The sequence below is a fragment of the Salvelinus alpinus genome, chromosome 13 (assembly GCF_045679555.1).
Source record: "Salvelinus alpinus chromosome 13, SLU_Salpinus.1, whole genome shotgun sequence".
NCBI lineage: Eukaryota > Metazoa > Chordata > Actinopteri > Salmoniformes > Salmonidae > Salvelinus > Salvelinus alpinus.
In genome coordinates, this window is record NC_092098.1 from 46193033 (window position 1) to 46212039 (window position 19007).

At 40.5% G+C, this 19007-nt stretch overlaps 1 protein-coding gene across 1 annotated transcript in view; it reads left to right on the forward strand.

Moving 5' to 3' along the window:
- The window catches only part of kctd16b (potassium channel tetramerization domain containing 16b), an 86268-nt gene that overhangs the window by 59477 nt on the left and 7784 nt on the right, over positions 1-19007 (forward strand). The window lies entirely within an intron of this gene.

Here is a 19007-nt window from a genome sequence, read left to right on the forward strand (position 1 = left end):
AAATAAGTCTATATACAATGTGAGCAAGTGAGGTGAGATAAGGGAGGTGAAGGCAAACAAAATATATATATAAATAAATATATAAATAAATAAAATAATAAAAAGGCCATGGTGGCGAAGTAAATACAATATAGCAAGTAAAAACAACTGGAATGGTTGGTTTGCAGTGGAAGAATGTGCAAAGTAGAGATAGAAATAATGGGGTGCAAAGGAGCAAAATAAATAAATACAGTAGGTAAAGAGGTAGTTGTTTGGGCTAAATTATAGATGGGCTATGTACAGGTGCAGTAATCTATGAGCTGCTCTGACAGCTGGTGCTTAAAGCTAGTGAGGGAGATAAGTGTTTCCAGTTTCAGAGATTTTTGTAGTTCGTTCCAGTCATTGGCAGCAGAGAACTGGAAGGGGAGGCGACCAAAGGAAGAATTGGTTTTGGGGGTGACCAGAGAGATATACCTGCTGGAGCGCGTGCTACAGGTGGGTGCTGCTATGGTAACCAGCGAGCTGAGATAAGGGGATAAGGGGGGACTTTACCTAGCAGGGTCTTGTAGATGACCTGGAGCCAGTGGGTTTGGCGACGAGTATGAAGCGAGGGCCAGCCAACGAGAGTGTACAGGTCGCAGTGGTGAGTAGTATAGGGTGCTTTGGTGACAAAACGGATGGCACTGTGATAGACTGCATCCAATTTATTGAGTAGGGTGTTGGAGGCTATTTTGTAAATGACATCACCGAAGTCGAGGATTGGTAGGATGGTCAGTTTTACAAGGGGATGTTTGGCAGCATGAGTGAAGGATGCTTTGTTGCGGAATAGGAAGCCAATTCTAGATTTAACTTTGGATTGGAGATGTTTGATGTGAGTCTGGAAGGAGAGTTTACAGTCTAACCAGACACCTAGGAATTTGTAGTTGTCCACATATTCTAAGTCAGAGCCGTCCAGAGTAGTGATGTTGGACAGGCGGGCAGGTGCAGGCAGCGATCGGTTAAAGAGCATGCATTTAGTTTTACTTGTATTTAAGAGCAATTGGAGGCCACGGAGGGAGAGTTGTATGGCATTGAAGCTCGCCTGGAGGGTTGTTAACACAGTGTCCAAAGAAGGGCTAGAAGTATACAGAATAGTGTCGTCTGCGTAGAGGTGGATCAGAGACTCACCAGCAGCAAGAGCGACATCATTGATGTATACAGAGAAGAGAGTCGGTCCAAGAATTGAACCCTGTGGCACCCCCATAGAGACTGCCAGAGGCCCGGACAACAGACCCTCCGATTTGACACACTGAACTCTATCAGAGAAGTAGTTGGTGAACCAGGCGAGGCAATCATTAGAGAAACCAAGGCTGTCAAGTCTGCCGATGAGGATGTGGTGATTGACAGAGTCAAAAGCCTTGGCCAGGTCAATGAATACGGCTGCACAGTATTGTTTCTTATCGATGGCGGTTAAGATATCGTTTAGGACCTTGAGCGTGGCTGAGGTGCACCCATGACCAGCTCTGAAACCAGATTGCATAGCGGAGAAGGTATGGTGGGATTCGAAATGGTCGGTAATCTGTTTGTTGACTTGGCTTTCAAAGACCTTAGAAAGGCAGGGTAGGATAGATATAGGTCTGTAGCAGTTTGGGTCAAGAGTGTCCCGCCCTTTGAAGAGGGGGATGACCGCAGCTGCTTTCCAATCTTTGGGAATCTCAGACGACACGAAAGAGAGGTTGAAAAGGCTAGTAATAGGGGTGGCAACAATTTCAGCAGATAATTTTAGAAAGAAAGGGTCCAGATTATCTAGCCCGGCTGATTTGTAGGGGTCCAGATTTTGCAGCTCTTTCAGAACATCAGCTGACTGGATTTGGGAGAAAGAGAAATGGGGAAGGCTTGGGCGAGTAGCTGTGGGGGGTGCAGTGCTGTTGACCGGGGTAGGGGTAGACAGGTGGAAAGCATGGCCAGCCGTAGAAAAATGCTTATTGAAATTCTCAATTATAGTGGGTTTGTCGGTGGTGACAGTGTTTCCTATCTTCAGTGCAGTGGGCAGCTGGGAGGAGATGTTCTTATTCTCCATGGACTTTACAGTGTCCCAGAACTTTTTTGAGTTTGTGTTGCAGGAAGCAAATTTCTGCTTGAAAAGCTAGCCTTGACTTTTCTAACTGCCTGTGTATATTGGTTTCTAGCTTCCATGAAAAGTTGCATATCACGGCGGCTGTTCGATGCTAATGCAGAACGCCATAGGATGTTTTTGTGTTGGTTAAGGGCAGTCAGGTCTGGAGAGAACCAAGGGCTATATCTGTTCCTGGTTCTACATTTCTTGAATGGGGTATGCTTATTTAAGATGGTGAGGAAGGCATTTAAAAAAAATAACCAGGCATCCTCTACTGACGGGATGGGATCAATATCCTTCCAGAATACCCCGGCCAGGTCGATTAGAAAGGCCTGCTCGCTGTGGCTCTTTTCCCAATCACATTCCTTCCTCGCCGCCGTGTTTTGGCCAAGTTGAAACCAGCCTCATCCACAAAGATGAATATGTGGGGTGTTTGCCTGGCTTCAATCTCGATGACTCTCTGAAATAAATCCACAAGGCAACATAAGAGTTAGTCTATTACGGTAGTTTACATTATACCTAAAACATGCCATTGTGTGCCTCTACCCTGTTGGGTTTTGTTCAAAACCAGTTCTGTATTTTATAGTCATCTTACCTGGACATATTGGTTCCTGAGTTCCTTGACTCGTTCAGACTTCCTCTCAAAGGAGACAGTGTACAACTGCTTGATCCTGACTTGATGTTGTTTCAGAACTCTAGAAATAGTTGTTATGCTTACATTGTGAATATTTCTAAATGTAATGTTGTCTGCCAACACTCTGTCCCAAATCTCGGTGAGTTTTATGCCATTGTTTCTGATGACCATATCAAAGATTGCAGTTTCCTGCACAGCAATGAAAATCCTACCTCTCCCGCATGTGGGAGGTAACAGGAGGTAACTAAGCAGAAATACAAAAAACATTACACACAAGTGGGTTTGGAGGCTTTGCTCAATTTTCTTCTGTAATGTGCAGTTCAGTCAGATGATCTTGCAGAATGCACATCTTACCTGTTGTTTTGACGGAAATTTCTCAGAATAGATGTCACTGTTGAGCGTTGCAGATTTGGCTGCACTCTCAGACCAGCCTCTCTCATTGATAGACCATGATTTATTACATGATCAGTTATAGTAGCCCTAATCTGAGACTACAGCTCTTGATCTTCCTCTGTCTTCTTCCACCACACATACGTACTCCTCTCCCTCTCCCTCTCCCAGCCACTCTTCTTCCTCTGTCAGCCACTTCGCTATCTCTGGCTGAGTCCATGTTTACAATACAGTACAGCATTATTCCTAAGATGTCCCCTTTTGTGTAGATGGTAATGACATTGAAAGACTAACGCCTGGGTAGGTTTTCAGCTACAATGGGAGTCAGCTGTGGTTGGTCTAATTGTTTTGATAGTATTTCATTTTTTAGATTTGGAATATATTTAAATACAGTATTACTGTAGAAATGTAGCAAATTGCTGTCTTATTAAATTTATGTTAGGTTTTGAACTTAAATTTAACAGTTTTGAAAAGAGAATGTAAACATGTGCAAATTGGCCTGTAGGTACGTAGAGGTTTGGTGGTGGTTGTGTCTGAGTGAGAAAAGAATTCATGAAATTTGAAAGAAGCATTTTGTGCCATTTTGATCCACAGTTTATCCCACATAGACTGCTGTTGTACTCACTGTGTGAAGAGTTTTGAAAAAGTGACCTAAGTATTGAGAAATGGGTCCTTGTGATTGTAAAAAACTGTAAAATAATTATCTTTATCTTACTCCATAGGATAAATAGGAATATTAAGACTATGGTAGAGTTACAGTAATATAACACGATATTTGAGTTACAGTAATAGAACACTATAGTTAAGTTACAGTAATAGAACACTATAGTAACAGTAATAGAACACTATAGTTGAGTTACAGTAATAGAACACAATAGATACAGTAATAGAACACTATATTTGAGTTACAGTAATAGAACACTATAGTTAAGTTACAGTAATAGAACACTATAGTTGAGTTACAGTAATAGAACACTATAGTTGAGTTACAGTAATAGAACACAATAGATACAGTAATAGAACACTATATTTGAGTTACAGTAATAGAACACTATAGTTACAGTAATAGAACACTATAGTTGAGTTACAGTAATAGAACACAATAGTTACAGTAATAGAACACTATAGTTATAGTAATAGAACACTATAGTTGAGTTACAGTAATAGAACACTATAGTTATAGTAATAGAACACTATAGTTGAGTTACAGTAATAGAGCACTATGGTTGAGTTACAGTAATAGAACACTATAGTTACAGTAATAGAACACTATAGTTGAGTTACAGTAATAGAACACAATAGTTACAGTAATAGAACACTATAGTTGAGTTACAGTAATATAACACTAGAGTTAAGTTACAGTAATAGAACACTATAGTTGAGTTACAGTAATAGAACACTATAGATACAGTAATAGAACACTATAGTTGAGTTACAGTAATAGAACACCATAGTTACAGTAATAGAACACAATAGTTACAGTAATAGACCACTATAGATACAGTAATAGAACACTATAGCTGAGTTACAGTAATAGAACACTATAGTTGAGTTACAGTAATAGAACACTATAGTTGAGTTACAGTAATAGAACACTATAGCTGAGTTACAGTAATAGAACACTATAGTTGAGTTACAGTAATAGACCACTATAGATACAGTAATAGAACACTATAGCTGAGTTACAGTAATAGAACACTATAGTTGAGTTACAGTAATAGAACACTATAGTTGAGTTACAGTAATAGAACACTATAGTTGAGTTACAGTAATAGAACACTATAGTTGAGTTACAGTAATCGAACACTATAGATACAGTAATGTAACACTATAGTTGAGTTACAGTAATAGAACACAATAGTTACAGTAATAGAACACTATAGTTGAGTTACAGTAATAGAACACTATAGTTGAGTTACAGTAATCGAACACTATAGATACAGTAATAGAACACTATAGTTCAGTTACAGTAATAGACCACTATAGATACAGTAATAGAACACTATAGTTGAGTTACAGTAATAAAACACTATAGATACAGTAATAGAACACTATGGTTGAGTTACAGTAATAGAACACAATAGTTACAGTAATAGAACACTATAGTTGAGTTACAGTAATAGAACACTATAGTTACAGTAATAGAACACTATAATTCAGTTACAGTAATAGAACACTATAGATACAGTAATAGAACACTATAGTTGAGTTACAGTAATAGAACACCATAGTTACAGTAATAGAACACAATAGTTACAGTAATAGAACACTATAGTTGAGTTACAGTAATAGAACACTATAGTTACAGTAATAGAACACTATAGTTGAGTTACAGTAATAGAACACTATAGTTACAGTAATAGAACACTATAGTTCAGTTACAGTAATAGAACACAATAGATACAGTAATAGAACACTATAGTTCAGTTACAGTAATAGAACACAATAGATACAGTAATAGAACACTATAGTTGAGTTACAGGAATAGAACACTATAGTTGAGTTACAGTAATAGAACACTATAGTTGAGTTACAGTAATAGAACACTATAGTTGAGTTACAGGAATAGAACATTATAGTTCAGTTACAGTAATAGAACACAATAGATACAGTAATAGAACACTATAGTTGAGTTACAGTAATATAACACTATAGTTAAGTTACAGTAATAGAATACTATAGTTGAGTTACAGTAATAGAACACTATAGATACAGTAATAGAACACTATAGTTGAGTTACAGTAATAGAACACCATAGTTACAGTAATAGAACACAATAGTTACAGTAATAGACCACTATAGATACAGTAATAGAACACTATACTTGAGTTACAGTAATAGAACACTATAGTTGAGTTACAGTAATAGAACACAATAGTTACAGTAATAGAACACTATAGTTGAGCTACAGTAATATAACACTATAGTTGAGTTACAGTAATAGAACACTATAGTTGAGTTACAGTAATATAACACTATAGTTGAGTTACAGTAATATAACACTATAGTTGAGTTACAGTAATAGAACACTATAGTTGAGTTACAGTAATAGAACACTATAGTTACAGTAATAGAACACTATAGTTGAGTTACAGTAATAGAACACTATAGTTACAGTAATAGAACACTATAGTTCAGTTACAGTAATAGAACACAATAGATACAGTAATAGAACACTATAGTTCAGTTACAGTAATAGAACACAATAGATACAGTAATAGAACACTATAGTTGAGTTACAGGAATAGAACACTATAGTTGAGTTACAGTAATAGAACACTATAGTTGAGTTACAGTAATAGAACACTATAGTTGAGTTACAGGAATAGAACATTATAGTTCAGTTACAGTAATAGAACACAATAGATACAGTAATAGAACACTATACAGTGAGGGAAAAAAGTATTTGATCCCCTGCTGATTTTGTACGTTTGCCCACTGACAAAGAAATTATCAGTCTGTAATTTTAATGGTAGGTTTATTTGAACAGTGAGAGACAGAATATCAACAAAAAAATCCAGAAAAACGCATGTCAAAAATTGTATAAATTGATTTGCATTTTAATGAGGGAAATAAGTATTTGACCCCTCTGCAAAACATGACTTAGTACTTGGTGGCAAAACCCTTGTTGGCAATCACAGAGGTCAGATGTTTCTTGTAGTTGGCCACCAGGTTTGCACACATCTCAGGAGAGATTTTGTCCCACTCCTCTTTGCAGATCTTCTTCAAGTCATTAAGGTTTCGAGACTGACGTTTGGCAACTCGAACCTTCAGCTCCCTCCACAGATTTTCTATGGGATTAAGGTCTGGAGACTGGCTAGGCCACTCCAGGACCTTAATGTGCTTTTTCTTGAGCCACTCCTTTGTTGCCTTGGCCGTGTGTTTTGGGTCATTGTCATGCTGGAATACCCATCCACGACCCATTTTCAATACCCTGGCTGAGGGAAGGAGGTTTTCACCCAAGATTTGACGGTACATGGCCCCGTCCATCGTCCCTTTGATGCGGTGAAGTTGTCCTGTCCCCTTAGCAGAAAAACACCCCCAAAGCATAATGTTTCCACCGCCATGTTTGACGGTGGGGATGGTTTCTTGGGGTCATAGGCAGCATTCCTCCTCCTCCAAACACGGCAAGTTGAGTTGATGCCAAAGAACTCCATTTTGGTCTCATCTGACCACAACACGTTCACCCAGTTGTCCTCTGAATCATTCAGATGTTCATTGGCAAACTTCAGACGGGCATGTATATGTGCTTTCTTGAGCAGGGGGACCTTGCGGGCGCTGCAGGATTTCAGTCCTTCACGGCGTAGTGTGTTACCAATTGTTTTCTTGGTGACTATGGTCCCAGCTGCCTTGAGATCATTGACAAGATCCTCCTGTGTAGTTCTGGGCTGATTCCTCACCATTCTCATGATCATTGCAACTCCACGAGGTGAGATCTTGCATGGAGCCCTAGGCCAAGGGAGTTTGACAGTTCTTTTGTGTTTCTTCCATTTGCGAATAATCGCACCAACTGTTGTCACCTTCTCACCAAGCTGCTTGGCAATGGTCTTGTAGCCCATTCCAGCCTTGTGTAGATCTACAATCTTGTCCCTGACATCCTTGGAGAGCTCTTTGGTCTTGGCCATGGTGGAGAGTTTGGAATCTGATTGATTGATTGCTTCTGTGGACAGGTGTCTTTTATACAGGTAAGAAACTGAGATTAGGAGCACTCCCTTTAAGAGTGTGCTCCTAATCTCAGCTCGTTACCTGTATGAAAGACACCTGGGAGCCAGAAATCTTTCTGATTGAGAGGGGGTCAAATACTTATTTCCCTCATTAAAATGCAAATCAATTTATAACGTTTTTGACATGCGTTTTTCTGGATTTTTTTGTTGTTATTCTGTCTCTCACTGTTCAAATAAACCTACCATTAAAATTATAGACTGATCATTTCTTTGTCAGTGGGCAAACGTACAAAATCAGCAGGGGATCAAATACTTTTTTCCCTCACTGTAGTTGAGTTACAGTAATATAACACTATAGTTAAGTTACAGTAATAGAATACTATAGTTGAGTTACAGTAATAGAACACTATAGATACAGTAATAGAACACTATAGTTGAGTTACAGTAATAGAACACCATAGTTACAGTAATAGAACACAATAGTTACAGTAATAGACCACTATAGATACAGTAATAGAACACTATAGTTGAGTTACAGTAATAGAACACTATAGTTGAGTTACAGTAATAGAACACTATAGATACAGTAATAGAACACTATAGTTGAGTTACAGTAATAGAACACTATAGTTGCGTTACAGTAATCGAACACTATAGATACAGTAATATAACACTATAGTTAAGTTACAGTAATAGAACACTATAGTTACAGTAATAGAACACAATAGTTACAGTAATAGAACACTATAGATACAGTAATAGAACACTATAGATACAGTAATAGAACACTATGGTTGAGTTACAGTAATAGAACACAATAGTTACAGTAATAGAACACTATAGTTGAGTTACAGTAATAGAACACTATAGTTGAGTTACAGTAATAGAACACTATAGTTGAGTTACAGTAATAGACCACTATAGATACAGTAATATAACACTATAGTTGAGTTACAGTAATAGAACACTATAGTTGAGTTACAGTAATAGAACACTATAGTTGAGTTACAGTAATAGAACACTATAGTTGAGTTACAGTAATAGAACACTATAGTTACAGTAATAGAACACTATAGTTGAGTTACAGTAATAGAACACTATAGTTACAGTAATAGAACACTATAGTTCAGTTACAGTAATAGAACACAATAGATACAGAAATAGAACACTATAGTTCAGTTACAGGAATAGAACACTATAGTTGAGTTACAGTAATAGAACACTATAGTTGAGTTACAGGAATAGAACATTATAGTTCAGTTACAGTAATAGAACACAATAGATACAGTAATAGAACACTATAGTTGAGTTACAGTAATAGAACACTATAGTTACAGTAATAGAACACTATAGTTACAGTAATATAACACAATAGTTACAGTAATAGAACACTATAGTTGAGTTACAGTAATAGAACACAATAGTTACAGTAATAGAACACTATAGTTACAGTAATATAACACAATAGTTACAGTAATAGAACACTATAGTTGAGTTACAGTAATAGAACACAATAGTTACAGTAATAGAACACAATAGTTACAGTAATAGAACACTATAGTTGAGCTACAGTAATAGAACACTATTGTTGAGTTACAGTAATAGAACACTATAGTTGAGTTACAGTAATAGAACACTAAAGCTGAGTTACAGTAATAGAACACTATAGTTGAGTTACAGTAATATAACACTATAGATACAGTAATATAACACTATATTTGAGTTACAGTAATACATCACTATAGTTGAGTTACAGTAATAGAACACAATAGTTACAGTAATAGAACACTATAGTTGAGTTACAGTAATAGGCAAATAAGAAATGTAGGAGAATATAATTTATGCAAGAGTATTTAATGACTTTGTAAAATGAATGGATTCATATACAAGGCATAAACTTAAGTTACAAAGCATTAACAAGCATTACAAAGCATTATTCTAAGCATGGTCAGAGAGAGATGTATGGATGAACTACTTCTCCAATCTTTTTGGCTCTATAACAAAGAACAAACAGCAAAAACATTTACATGATCAATAACAAATCTTAGAATGAGCTATTAAAAACTACCAGAACCCACTAGATTCTCCAATTTCATTAAATAAACTACAGGAGAAAATACAAACCCAAAAGGCCTGTGGTGTTGATGGTATCCTCAATGAAATGATAAAATATACACACCACAAATTCCAATTGGCTATACTTAAACTCTTTAACATCATCCTCAGCTCTGGCATCTTTCCCAATATTTGGAACCAAGGACTGATCACCCCAATCCACAAAAGTGGAGACAAATTTCACCCCAATAACTTCCGTGGGATATGCTTCAACAGCAACCTTGGGAAAATCCTCTGCATTATCATTAACAGCAGACTCATACATTTCTTCAGTGAATACAATGTACTGAGCAAATGTCAAATGAGCTTTTTACCATATTACCATACAACAGACCATGTATTCACCCTGCACACCCTAATTAACAAACAAACAAACAAACCAAAACAAAGGCAAAGTCTTCTCATGCTTTGTGGATTTAAAAGAAATCCTCTGACTCAATTTGGCATGAGGGTCTTCTATACAAATTGATAAAAAGCGGTGTTGGAGGGAAAACATACAACATTATAAAATCCATGAACACAAACAACAAGTGTGCAGTTAAATTTGAACAAAATAAAACACCATTTTTTTTACCACAGGGCTGTGGGGTGGGGATGCAGCTGAGCCCCACCCTCTTCAACACATATATAAAATAATTGGCAAGGGCACTAGAACAGTCTGCAGCGCCCGGCCTCACCCTACTAGAATCTGAAGTCATATGTCTACTGTTTGTTGATGATCTGGTGCTTCTGTCCCCAACCAAGGAGGGCCTACAGCAGCACCTAGATCTTCTGCACAGATTCTGTAAGACCTGGGCCCTGAAAGTAAATCTCAGTAAGACAAAAATAATGGTGTTCCAAAAAGGTCAGAGTTGCCAGGACCACAAATACAAATTCCATCTAGACACCGTTGCCCTAGAGCACACAAAAAACTATGCCTACTTCAACCTAAACATCAGCACCACAAAGCTGTGAACGATCTGACAGACAAGGCAAGAAGGGGCTTCTACGCCATCAAAAGGAACATACAATTCAACATACCAATTAGCATCTGGCTAAAACACCAAATTGAGGCTCTGCATGCAGAAAAACACCAAATAATGCATGCAGAGCAGAATTAGGCCGATACTTGCTAATTATCAAAATCCAGAAAAGAGCCGTTAAGTTCAACAACTACCTAAAAGGAAGCGATTCCCGAACATTCCGTAACAAAGCTGTCACCTACAGAGAGATTAACCCAGAGAAGAGTCCCCTAAGCAAGCTGGTCCTGGGGCTCTGTTCACGAACACAAACAGACTCCACAGAGCCCCAGAACAGCAACACAATTAGACTAACCAAGAAAACAAAAAGATAATTACTTGACACATTGGAAATAATTTACCAAAAACAGAGTAAACTGGAATGCTATTCGTCCCTAAACAGAGAGTACACAGTGGCAGAATACCTGAACACTGTGACTGACCCACAATTAAGGAAAGCTTTGACTATGTACAGACTCAGTGAGCATAGCCTTGCTATTGAGAGAAGCCACCGTAGGCACACCTGGCTCTCAAGAGAAGACAGGCTATGTGCACACTGCCCACAAAATGAGGTGGAAACTGAGCTGCACTTCCTAACCTCCTGCCAAATGTATGACCATATTAGAGACACATATTTCTCTCAGATTACACAGACCCACAAATATATTTTTTAAATCAACTCAAATATCTCTTGGGTGAAATACCACAGTGTGCCGTCACAGCAGCAAGATTTGCGACCTGTTGCCACAAGAAAAGGGAAACCAGTGAAGAACAAACACCATTGTAAATACAACCCATATTTATGTTTATGTAACTATGTTTATGTAACTATTTGCACATCGTTACAACACTGTATATATACATAATATGACATTGGAAATGTCTTTATTCTTTTGGAACTTCTGTGAGTGTAATGTTTACTGTTCATTTTTTATTGTTTATTTCACTTTTGTTTATTATCTCTTTCACTTGATTTGGCAATGTTAACATATGTTTCCCATGCCAATAAAGCCCCTTTGAATTGAATTGAAACCATAGCCTGAAAGGTCATGCCCCAGAAGTGCATGCGGTGGAGAAGGAAAGAGAGTATCTCACCACAGCAGGTCAGGAACACATAAGAGAAAGAACAATGAATCTTAAACCCTTTAATAAGCATCTGAGTTATTTGGATTCAAAACCTGAGTTGTTGACCAATAATATTACTGTACATGTAAAGTTAACCTCCAATCAGATATCAGACCTACAGGATGGAATCTATGCTTCTCAGAGGTGTAACAATGGGGTTTGGCAAGATCAACACAGAGAAGGCTGAATTCCCAAGACAACACAATGAAATTCTTGCGTACAGTTGATAAGAAGAGTTACTTCTGGGGCTGGGCTGCCCTACAGTAGTAGGTGCCGGGCTCACCGGTTTGAGTGTGTCAATAACTGCAATGCTGCTTGGTTTTTCACTTTCAACAGTTTCCTGTGTGTATCAAGAATGGTCCACCATCCAAAGAACATCCAGCCAACTTGACACAACTGTAGGGTACATTGGAGACAACATGGGCCAGCATCCCTGTGTCCATGAATTATAATCCACATAATAATTCACATTTCATGCTGCTGCAGGATTATTTTCCTGCTGTAGCAAACTGGCTCAAATTAAGATCCTACATCTGTCCTGCCTTTACTCTGCAAATCTAGCCTCACTCACTATTTCAAGCAAGGAATACATTGTCTTAGCCTATTAAAAATATGCATGTCAGTCGCTTTCACGTGCCAAACTGAAACAAATTACAATGAGAGGAGTTATTTGCTTTTGTTCAACAGAGATGATTTTGTCTTCCGTAAATACCCTGGGCACATCAGGGCGCTTTTTGACAGAAATCAATCAGGGGGCAATTGTCTGCACACCTCCACCGAGCCGCTGATTAACTGATACGGTTGGAGAGCGGCCTGAAGATGGATGAGTGGATGGAGGGACAGAGGGGAGAGAGGGATGGGTGGACGGAGAGACAGAGGGGCCTGAAGATGGATGGGTGGACAGAGAGACAGAGGGGCCTGAAGATGGATGGGTGGACGGAGAGACAGAGGGGAGAAAGATGCGTGGCACGCAGAGCAGAGCAGCGCGGGTAGGCATGCTGGAGGAGCAGGCAGATTGATAGGGACGCTTAGTGCAAAGCAGGGAGGAGAGCTGTGTGATGGAGGGGGAGGAGGAGGAGGGAGGTGGCTGTCTGAGGAGGAGAGGCAGCTCCCTTTGTGGGCTCTGATAACTGTGACGGCAGAGGTCCCCTCTGAGATATGAGATCAATAGCTCAGGGCGTAGGAAGTCTATCAGAGAGGGAGGGAGCATGTGGGCTGGGGATGGACAACGACAGCCTCAGACCTCCCGTACCAGAGTCAGAGAGAACACAGGAGATCACATGAACCAGCTCCCACCACAGTCTCTATTTCCACAGCCCCACATCCTCTATTCCCAAAGCCCCACAGCTCCACAGTCTGTATTCCCACAGCCCCACAGCCTCTATTCCCACAGCACCACAGCCTCTATTCCCACAGCTCCACATCCTCTATTCCCAAAGCCCCACAGCACCACAGCTTCACAGCCTCTATTCCCACAGCCTCTAGTCAGAGAGAACACATGATGTCACATGAACCAGCTCCCACCACATCTTCTTTTCCCACAGCCCCACAGCTCCACAGCCTCTATTCCCACAGCTCCACAGACTCTATTCCCACAGCCCCACATCCTCTATTCTCACAGCCCCACATCCTCTATTCCCAAAGCCCCACAGCTCCACAGTCTCTATTCCCACAGCCCCACAGCCTCTATTCCCACAGCCCCACAGCTCCACAGCCTCTATTCCCACAGCCTCTAGTCAGAGAGAACACATGAGATCACATGAACCAGCTCCCACCACAGCCTCTATTCCCACAGCCCCACAGCTCCACAGCCTCTATTCCCACAGCCCCACTGCTCCATAGCCTCTATTCCCACAGCTCCACAAACTCTATTCCCACAGCCCCACATCCTCTATTCCCACAGCCCCACAGCCTCTATTCCCACAGCCTCACAGCCTCTATTCCCACAGCCCCAGAGTCTCTATTCCCACAGCCTCACAGCCTCTATTCCCACAGCCTCTAATCCCACAGCCTCACAGCCTCTATTCCCACAGCCCCACAGCCCCACAGCCTTGGACCAAGCAGGGCTCTGGACATAGCATGTTCTATCCCTGCCTGGGCAGGTGATGGTGTGGTGCCAGTGACAGGGGAAAGAGTGATGCCAGCCACAGGTGTGGCTTACAACATGGGAGGTATGGATTGACACAGAGAGAGAGACTCTGGCCCACGTCTCATGTGACAACCCATCCTCCCATCCCCCACGGCATACAGTATATGTTGCTGACTAGCTTATACATTGAGTGTACAAAACATTAGGAACACTTTCCTAATATTAAGTTGCCCTCAGAACAGCCTCAGTTTGTCAGGGCATGGACTCTACAAGGTGTTGAAAGTGTTCCACAGGGATGCTGGCCCTTGTTGACTCCAATGCTTCCCACAGTTTTGTCAAGTTGGCTGGATGTCCTTTGGGTGGTGGACCATTCTTGATACACACAGGAAGTATTGAACGTGAAAAACCCAGCAGCGTTGCAGTTCTTGACACCGTTAAACCGGTGTGCCTGGCACCTACTACAGTACTATACTGTACCAGTACCATACAAAGGCACTTAAATATTTTGTCTTGCCCATTCACGCTCTGAATGGCACACATACACAATTCATGTCTCAATTGTCTCAAGGCTTAACAAAAACTTTTTTAACCTGTCTCCTCCCCTTCATCTGCACTGATCCAGTGGTTTATGATGTGAATAGAGCTGTCAGAGCCCGAGTCACTAATATGTTTTCTACTAACCTCCTGTGACGAGCGGAAACATCTTCAATTTAATCTCTTGACCGTTTTAGTGTAGAGAAGTAGAGTTCATTGTCATGTGGAAGTCTGTAATATTTCTATCTTAGGTTGTCACTCACAACCATTGTTTAAGGTCCAATGCAGCCAATTTTATCTCAATATCAAATCATTTCTGTGTAACAATTAAGTACCTTACTGTGATTGTTTTCAAAACGGTCATCTAGAAACAAAAATAGCTTTTTAGCAAGGAGGATTTTCTCAAGCAAGAATTTTGCCAGAATTGTCTGGGAGTGGTCTGAGTGGGAGTGGTCTGAGTGGGAGTGGTCTACGTGGGAGTGGTCTACGTGGGAGTGGTCTGAGTGGGAGTGGTCTACGTGGGAGTGGTCTACGTGGGAGTGGTCTGAGTGGGGAGGGGAAAACTGAAAACTAGCTGTTATTGGCAGAGAGTTTTGGAACATGGTTTCATATTTGTCTATTAACTAATTTACTGCCTGATGATGTCAGGCCAAAATTCCATCCCACCAAAACAGGCAAAAATGTTAGGTGGCATTTTCAAACAGCTCTTACACTAAAAGGACATTATCATAATTTTAACTATTTCAATTATCGTAGACAAACAGGTGATAATTCCACATGTGAATGTGAGAGAAGAGTAGATAGGACCATGCCTGGCCAAATACTGTAAAAGGTGTACAAGGTGTCTGTCAACACCAGGGGATTTACCTAACAGATTCTAAGAAAATAAAAGCAGTACAGTTCCTAACTACTGTCCCCACAACCAAGTCCAGTGTTGGGGAGTAACGGATACATGTAATCCGTTACAGGTAAGGGATTACAAAAAATGGTAACTGTAATCTGTTATGTTACCAACGAAAATATTGTAATCAGATTACAGATACTTTTGAAAAACTAGATGATTACTTTGAGGATTACTTTTAAAATCAGAAAGGATGTTTGCAAAAAAAAAATCTTTGACACTTCTCTGTTTTCTCAATGACATCAAAATCAGCATTGAAAAAGGCGCAAGTTTAAGTTTGTTCCACCTGAGTGAGTCTGACCACAAGTCAGAGACCACTACGATGACACACCAAATGTATCTGATCAATCGCGAGAAAAGAGCACAAATTGTTTTTTGTTGGCTACAGTCGAAGCTATGTCTTCCAATGGTGCGACTGCTGTCTTCCAACTTGAATAAACGATTGGAGGTAAGGATGACAGCAGTGGTGTAGTCTACAGCAATATGGATTTCACTTATTATTAATATATACATAGCGAATTGATGTGAATTACACTGCTGCTCTCTCATTTAGCTATTTGCACCTTATGGATTGTGGTTGTTGTGGATGGCTGTTCACAAATCTAAATGTGTATTTGAACCCAATAATGGTTGAATTCAAGAAATTTAAGCTGCCTATCAATCATTGTTTTTGAAACCAGTGGGTAGCCAGTGAAGAATGGGCTCTTGCAACAGCTGCATAGTGAGGATCCCAGCCTATGGAATAACAGCTGCATAGTGAGGATCCCAGCCTATGGAATAACAGCTGCATAGTGAGGATCCCAGCCTATGGAATAACAGCTGCATAGTGCAGATCCAAGCCTATGGAACAACAGCTGCATAGTGCAGATCCCAGCCTACGGAATAAAAGTGGGGCTTTTATTGCTCAATCTAATTCATGCTGATAACATTTTTTATCCATAGACCTAATGGACACCTGCTGAAACTCACACACTTTTGATAGACTTAAAGGGACAATCTGTAGTTGCTACATCCATTTTTGAACTTATGAATTATATATATCCAGAATGTAACTTATAAATGCCTCGTGGGTTCAACTGTCACACTCCATGAGAACCCAAAATATAAGCTTGTCTTTCTTCAATGTTTTTAAACATTGTAAATGTAAACAAACACTGTATAGCCTCATAACATGGTTAAAACAATACTTGTTATATACTTGTTGTCCGTCCTGTCTCCCTGTAGCGATGTCTTAGGCATCTCACAGTACGAACATTGCAATTTATTGCCCTGGCCACATCTGCAGTCCTCATGCCTCCTTGCAGCATGCCTAAGGCACGTTCACGCAGATGAGCAGGGACCCTGGGCACCTTTCTTTTGGTGTTTTTCAGAGTCAGTAGAAAGGCCTCTTTAGTGTCCTAAGTTTTCATAACTATGACCTTAATTGCCTACCGTCTGTAAGCTGTTAGTGTCTTAACGACTGTTCCACAGGTGCATGTTCATGGGAAACAGTGTTTAACCCCTTTACAATGAAGATCTGTGAAGTTATTTGGATTTTTACGAATTATCTTTGAAAGACAGGGTTCTGAAAAAGGAACGTTACTTTTTTTGCTGAGTTTATCATACGAAATTGATGATGGACATCCACAAATTAATACATACCATACAAAACTTAGAATACTGTATCATACTAATGGGAGTGTCCTGGATTTACGTTTACCCCTGGGTCCAGGTTGGTTGCCTTCCCTCTCTGGCACATAAAGACAAGAGATGTCTGTTGCCTTCCCTCCCTGGCACATAAAGACAAGAGATGTCTGTGTTCTTCCCTCCCTGGCACATAAACACAAGAGATGTCTGTGTTCTTCCCTCCCTGGCACATAAACACAAGAGATGTCTGTTGCCTGCCCTCCCTGGCACATAAACACAAGAGATGTCTGTTGCCTGCCCTCCCTGGCACATAAACACAAGAGATGTCTGTGTTCTTCCCTCCCTGGCACATAAACACAAGAGATGTCTGTTGCCTGCCCTCCCTGGCACATAAACACAAGAGATGTCTGTTGCCTGCCCTCCCTGGCACATAAACACAAGAGATGTCTGTTGCCTGCCCCCCCTGGCACATAAACACAAGAGATGTCTGTGTTCTTCCCTCCCTGGCACATAAACACAAGAGATGTCTGTTGCCTTCCCTCCCTGGCACATAAACACAAGAGATGTCTGTTGCCTTCCCCAGCACATAAACACAAGAGATGTCTGTTGCCTGCCCTCCCTGGCACATAAACACAAGAGATGTCTGTTGCCTGCCCTCCCTGGCACATAAACACAAGAGATGTCTGTTGCCTTCCCTCCCTGGCACATAAACACAAGAGATGTCTGTTGCCTTCCCCAGCACATAAACACTAGAGATGTCTGTTGCCTGCCCTCCCTGGCACATAAACACAAGAGATGTCTGTTGCCTGCCCTCCCTGGCACATAAACACAAGAGATGTCTGTGTTCTTCCCTCCCTGGCACATAAACACAAGAGATGTCTGTTGCCTTCCCTCCCTGGCACATAAACACAAGAGATGTCTGTTGCCTGCCCTCCCTGGCACATAAACACAAGAGATGTCTGTTGCCTGCCCTCCCTGGCACATAAACACAAGAGATGTCTGTTGCCTGCCCTCCCTGGCACATAAACACAAGAGATGTCTGTTGCCTGCCCTCCCTGGCACATAAACACAAGAGATGTCTGTTGCCTGCCCTCCCTGGCACATAAACACAAGAGATGTCTGTTGCCTGCCCTCCCTGGCACATAAACACAAGAGATGTCTGTTGCCTGCCCTCCCTGGCACATAAACACAAGAGAAAGAACCCAACCCTCATGTCAGATGTCAGCCTAGTATTCACAGTCCTCCACTGAGTAGGGAAAGATGTGTTGTGCTGTCAGTGGTAATTACAGGCTGCATCCCAAATGGCACCCTATTCCCTATGTAGTGAACTACTTTCGACCAGGGCCCTTAGGGCAGGCAGCCATGGAGTTTTTGTGTGGCTGCCGGAGTGGTTGTGACTGAGGGCGTTTCGCTCCATTTCTGTCACAAGATGTGATGGCCTGCCCTATTCCACAGAGGTAGCGCTCGACTGTGTGCAGCTATGCACGGGTTATACTTAGATGACAGTGAGTGTTGGAAAACGACATCAGAGCTCCCTGAAATCTGACTGCAAATAATATCATATTTATATGACCGTAATTACTATATAGATTTATAGCCTACTGTGAATGATTCATGACGGGTCTTGTGGAAAGACTGGGGTATAAAATGAATACATGTAGGATGTATAAATAGATTCTCGTCATGCTAGTAAGTAAACTAATTTAAACCACTGTTGATGCTTAGATTAATAAAAGCCAAATGATATATTTGCCAGTACATACTTTTTTATAGATGTTAAATGCTGTGCTGTACATAAAATGAAACTGTTGGATTGAACTTGATGAAAAGAAAACTTGTGTTTCAAGAGGCGATGTC